At 38.7% G+C, this 6,000-nt stretch overlaps 1 protein-coding gene and 1 long non-coding RNA gene across 3 annotated transcripts in view; both read right to left on the bottom strand.

Annotated features, from left to right (window-relative positions):
- The window catches only part of ctnnb1 (catenin (cadherin-associated protein), beta 1), a 13,667-nt gene extending 12,686 nt beyond the window's left edge, over positions 1-981 (bottom strand). Inside the window, exon 1 of the mRNA XM_010742328.3 lies at positions 809-981. The gene's annotated coding sequence lies outside the window, so the exon portion shown is untranslated. The remainder of the gene's footprint in view (positions 1-808) is intronic.
- Positions 982-4,446: 3,465 nt separating this feature from the next.
- Positions 4,447-6,000, bottom strand: part of LOC109137961 (uncharacterized) — a 31,178-nt gene continuing 29,624 nt past the window's right edge. For both annotated transcript variants that reach the window (XR_003463476.1, XR_002041791.2), the window contains one exon: positions 4,447-4,819. This is a non-coding gene — a long non-coding RNA (uncharacterized LOC109137961). The remainder of the gene's footprint in view (positions 4,820-6,000) is intronic.

Raw genomic sequence — 6,000 nt, 5'->3', positions numbered from 1 at the left:
AAAAAAAAAAAAACACTCTCACGGTCTTTAAACCGAAAATAAACGCAAACCTAAAACTTGAAATCAACTTTAAGCCAACGCTGCCACCCGCGAGCTTCGTTTAACGTTAAACTTCCCAACGGTTTTTCAGTTAAACGAAGTTCCGTCCAAACTTTGGATGGCTCGTCGGCGTTAACGTCGCCCCGCTTCGCCAGCTTTAGTGAGTCGGCTAACGTTTAATTAACCACTTCGTCTCACAGCTGTACACATGGCCACGACACACCGAGCTTCACACGCGTCTATCTTCTGACCAGCTGTAAAAACAACCGAGCAAAAGGCGAAACTCGAGCCGAGCAGACGTGATTCGGAATAGTGGAATGTGGCCAACAGCATAGTTCGGCTAACGTGAACTATTCAAACAAGCGGACGACACGACATCGTTGTGCGTTTACTCCCAAATCCCGTTTAAAGGTTTCCCGACACATTTGAAGGCAACGAAATCCATCGTATACATCTAACTAACTGTTACAGTCTACATCACCCAACGCCAACCCCGTGCTATGATAAAGTCAATGAGCATCGTCTGTAAAATAGGTACGTTCCCATTAGGCGGTGGCTGCATATCCCAAATATCTGCCGTGAAAGCAGCTGGCTGGCTCGCTGGCGGCGGCGGCAGCAGCACAGCAGCAGCAGCAGCAGCAGCAGCAGCATCCCCCGGCCGGCCCGCACACAACAACAGTCTCCGCTCCCGTAGGCATTCAGGGAAGAGCCCGACAAGAAAACAGGGAGAAACTGAGTGGAGCCCGATAGTTTGAATGTTGAAGCCTACCCTTGTCAACACAGAAAGTCCGTCCACTCGGCTCCTGGAGAGTAAAGGCCACTTAGAAATGGAAAAAGTCGAGGAAAATGTGAGGACGAGCGTCAGCGGGGAGCCCTCGTCCACTCCCTCTGCAGTCAATCAGGAGTTACTTGGCCGGAACAGAGGAGACTGAAAAATGTAAGATGGCGGCGCATTTATATAGACCGGAGAACACCTCCAGTGGTCACATATCCTGCCGTGCGCTCGAATAAAATAGAAACAAAAAATCAGATAAATGTGTAATTTGTCTCACTCGTTCGCGTTTACATGTATATTTACCCACCATGATCACTACACCTATTGATTATGAGTTTAGGTTGATTTAGTAAAGTATGGCAGGTCCAAATGAATGTACAGCATGAGTATGAATACACAATTGAATGTAGTTCCGGCGGACTAGAAAAGGGAAATCCGATTCCTTTCCATAAGTTAAACATGAAAGATTGATCATTTCTTTCACCTATGTAGAGTTAGACATTGAGTTTCAGTGTAAACAACACTCACTTCTGTCACCAATAGTTATCTGCCCCATTCGAACAAACCTCACAGATTCAAAACAAGTTCAAGTAGTCAACAATGTCAGTAATAACGCAGTAATGGAAAGTCAGTGACAAGAGTCAAAACCAGATTTTTATTTGTGCTACCACACATTTATTTGCTGCCCAAAAAAGGCCAGATTATGATATAAAAGGAAGACAACAATGCACACTACAAACAACAAAAAAATCAACAAGATAGATATTTTTTTTATTCGGTTGGCAGTCAATCAATAGACACTGTCAAACACTTTCAAATTGTTATTGTAAGCTACATGTGTAAGTTAAACAAGCAGTTCATTGACTACAAGCCCTCTCCTAAACAAAACTGTGAAATTTGGCTTCTGGGCAATAAAGCAAAAGTCACTCTGCAGGTCGGAGCACCATGTGTTCAAAATGGTGATAAATATGATAAATATGTGAGTCAGTGATGATCAGTGGTCCAGGAGAGCTGTTTGTTACTGAAACAGACAAATTAAATTAAATAAAAACTCACATACTAAGGACATATCCAAAGGAAGTAATTCATTACTACTGTTTTCATAGTTTGGAGGAGTTCAGGCAGTTGTATTGTCAAACAATGCATGTATTACTATTATAAGGATTATTCAAAAAATTAAAGAATTAGATGATTCATATTTCCTGATTTCAAATTATTAGTGATCTATGGGCATAGCAGAGGCCCTTTAAGTGAATAGTGTGATCTTCTCTTTATCCTGAGATCACACACTTTTGGCTATTAATTATCAAATGACTTTCTATTTGGCTCAATAACTAGTGGATAGGCCACGTAGAAAATTTAAATATGCATTACAAGTTATCTATCCAGTATTTGGTCCCTTAATCTCTGCGTTATAAAAGGTGGAGATCAGGTAATGTGCCACCTTTACACTGTCCCTTCATTCTACAACTAAGAATGCCATGGGCAAACAAAGGTAAAATCCTCTCCTGTCATCTGCCTACACAGTATCTCATTCACTGTTATTTATAGTATGTGGGTGGAATAGGTTACCGAAAGCCAAACTCTAATTCAAAACAGTCTATGCGGCTGTCCCTCAATAGGATATACGGGAATTATATCAACACAGCCAGTATACATAATGTGTACCCTGTGTCATCAGATTGCAACATGGAAAATTACGGGAACTGAGCATGATTGATTTTATTTTGAATGGTTTTCAAACCACAGTGAGAATTACTGATGTCAGTCAGTTTAATATATAGCTATGATTTGATTTGTGAAGTCAAACAGCACGGTTTATGTATTCATGTGATTTCACAGGAGCATGCTTTTATAACCAAACAGGTACAAAATCATGGCACAGTGAGTGACTTCAAGGAAGCACTGAAACAAGCACTCAACAGGATGACATAGTCTTGGTTGCAGATATTTTGGTGATATTCCCAAACACATATTTGTGCAAAAGTAATGGTTAAGAAGGTGAAATACAGCTGAGGAAATCTGAGTTAAAGAAGACTCTATACTCTCTTCTCAATTCTAACTATTGTCCTTGAACAAACATTTAGCCTTCAACTTATCCAGTTTATATTCTTCCATATTCCAAACACTATAGACTGTGGTTGTGGGTGTTGAGGAAGCAAGGGAGACTCTAGAATAAAATACATTGAAACATATCATGAAATCTGTGTCTCTGAACAGAGAGGATATTACACAGTGTCTGACATAATCATGCATGAGTTGGGGGTAATCCTTGAAAGAGTTCACCTGTTCACAAGTGCACTGTCTTGTAAAATAGAGCGTACATGAGAACGCTTTACTCACATGAGTGAGCTTTTTCATAAAACAAGGTGTATCCACTTTTCTATCTATGAAGCAGAGCTTACTTAAACTAAACAGAGCATTTCTAGAAAAATTTAGCTGTTTATATTAGTATGTATTAAAATGAATGACTCAAGATCATCGTTTCCTGTCTTTAATTTACAAGTGCAACACAAAAATATTTCAGATTTCATTTCTTCCCCCTGTTGTATTTATATTGTTTTACTGGTTGGAACTGTGTTAACGCACCATGAATCCAAATGCATAAATCATTTACTCCACTTCCTACAGACCTTTCAAAATGTAAATGTCTCTATGATAGATTTATTATTAATCATAACTGTATGTTATTTCTGTCATACAATGCCTGAATAAATAATGTAAAAAATGTCCTATTTAAACAAAGTCAGAGGAGCATTGACAGTGTTTCAAGAGATGGTGCAACGCTGCAGTTACAGTTGTGCTTTAGTTATGATAAAGTTTTAATCAAAACTATATGTCACTATATTGTCACTATATGGCCTACTATGACCACTGGATTGAGAGCACAGGGTTAAAATCAGATTTAGTGTCTGTAAAAATTCAAATGAAGCCTAGTTTCTAAGGACTGAAAGTCATTCTGACTCTCTGTCCATCCATTGTGCATCTTTGTCAAAGTTTTTGCAGTTTTTTTTATGTTTGTGTCCAATAATGTAGAAAAACAGATCACAGTCATGTCATTTCATTCATGGTCTGCATTTATCATCTACACGGAATCTATTCTAACCACATCTCTGCACCGTCACCACTTTACCGTTCTTTCTGCATGTAAGATGTTAAATTGCACCATGCTTGTTAAATTCAGACCTTTCGATCACTGTACCTGTCAATCTGAACTTATTATATATATTTCTACACTCAAATATAACAAGCAGTTTAGGTGAGCAGAGAGATGGGAGGTTTCAGCTGTGAATATGTATTTCTGTGTAGCTGACATGAATAGCAAGGTGCAGAAATAAATTATATATTTGAAAAGGTCTTTTTTTTTACCTGAACAGGACATGAAGTGATCACAATGCTTGCTTGCTTATTTTTCTGTGTGGAAGAGTAGTTAGACATCAAATGAAGCATAAAGTACAACACTACTATAGAATATATTTTAAAAAATATTCTATGTATAACAAAAATAAAGTGCATTGGGGGAAAACTGGATGGAGGTTTTTGCATTGACTCACTTAGTGGAACATAATGTTATAAATGAATCATTTTTTCAGCAGTTAGATTACACTTACCTGATGAAGGATGAGTATACTCACTCAATCACTAAAAAAAATTTAGATGCATGGGATGATTAATTCAGTGTGGGTCACATTCAATCCTCTCTATCCTGGTTTATCACAAGAGAACTCTCAGCTCTAGGACATGTGAGGTTAAACATCCAATTTTGTTTGATCCTGGAGAGATCCTGCCAAAGATTAATCCATAATGCCTGTGAAATGGCCCTTCATCCAACAGGCTGTGCTGAAAAAACACAGGCTGTTCTGTTCCCAAACACGTCGTGGCTCTCCAATGACCCAGTGTTGCACCACTTCAGGGCGCCCACACAGCACTTGTTCTTCCAGCTGGAGAGGTTGTTTTATTCTCCATCATGGCAGCATGAGGAGCTCGCTGGACAAGCATTTAGACCTGCAATTTATTGATAAATGCACATTGGTATGAACCCAGAAGACAGAATATTTTAGAGAAAGCATAATGCAATTGTAACAACAAAAGGAAATGTGGTTCCTAAAAAGCATGTCTCTAATTGATGGAATACAAGAATACAATGAATATTTATTATAAGTAGTCCCAAAAATGTACAACATGCAATACGGGACATGGTAAGATTGATTTATAGATATAATAACACACTTATTGAATTATTGTGCATCTTCGCTGGTAATATATGTTTGCTATTCAACATTATGCGCCTTGCAGGCCAAGGTAATTTCACTTTAAGTGTTCAGCTAATAGTAAAAATCTGTTTATTGGACAAACATGAAGCCTTCATCTTTTTAAAATTTCTTATATTTCTCTGACAACATTCTCATAATCCTACGAAAACACTGTCAGGGTGTTTATATGGTGTTTGTTTTTACTGAAAAAAATCCACATACACATTTAACTGAATAAGTAGTCCAACACGCTGTTTTCTCTGTCAGTCTGACAGTGTTAAAACAGAATTTTTACAAATAATAATACAGACCAGCACACACGGGGGATTGCACACATCGTCACTAGCTTGTACCACACACACACCTTGACAGAGCCAACAATTATCCTGACTTCTGCGCTCATCCGGCTTAATGCACAATGGTGAGGAAACTGCATGTATGTGTGTGCCTTCTGCTCTCACTACGCAGAGGACGAGCCCGCGATAACACAGAGCCTGGGATAACAAAAATAACACACACTCACACATACGGAACAGGAAGGTTTGCGTCTCCCTGAGGGTTAATATTCACGAGGGAAGCGTAGGTCACATTCAAGCACTAGTGTATGTGTTTATGCATGTGTGTGCGTACAAACCTGCTTGTATGCTTGCATAGAAAATGTGTGCCATGTTTTTTATTGTATGGGTGAACTCACAGGCCGCTATCTGTGAAATCCTTTAAAACGTCCTCTATAGACCTGTGTGTTCCCAAATGTCCCAAATATCTACATACAGCACACATACATAATATATGTGTAAGCCTGTGTCCCTTTATGTGATGCATATTATAGCTTTAATAGGACTTCATATGCAGATTATATGCAGAGGTATATGTATTTGGTGTTGTGTAGCTATTGCTGAGGAACAGAGACTGCAGTACGAACCTAAAATCCCA

The sequence above is a fragment of the Larimichthys crocea genome, chromosome XIII, assembly GCF_000972845.2.
Source record: "Larimichthys crocea isolate SSNF chromosome XIII, L_crocea_2.0, whole genome shotgun sequence".
Classification (NCBI taxonomy): Eukaryota; Metazoa; Chordata; class Actinopteri; family Sciaenidae; genus Larimichthys; species Larimichthys crocea.
This window is presented reverse-complemented; position numbering and strand designations above follow the sequence as displayed.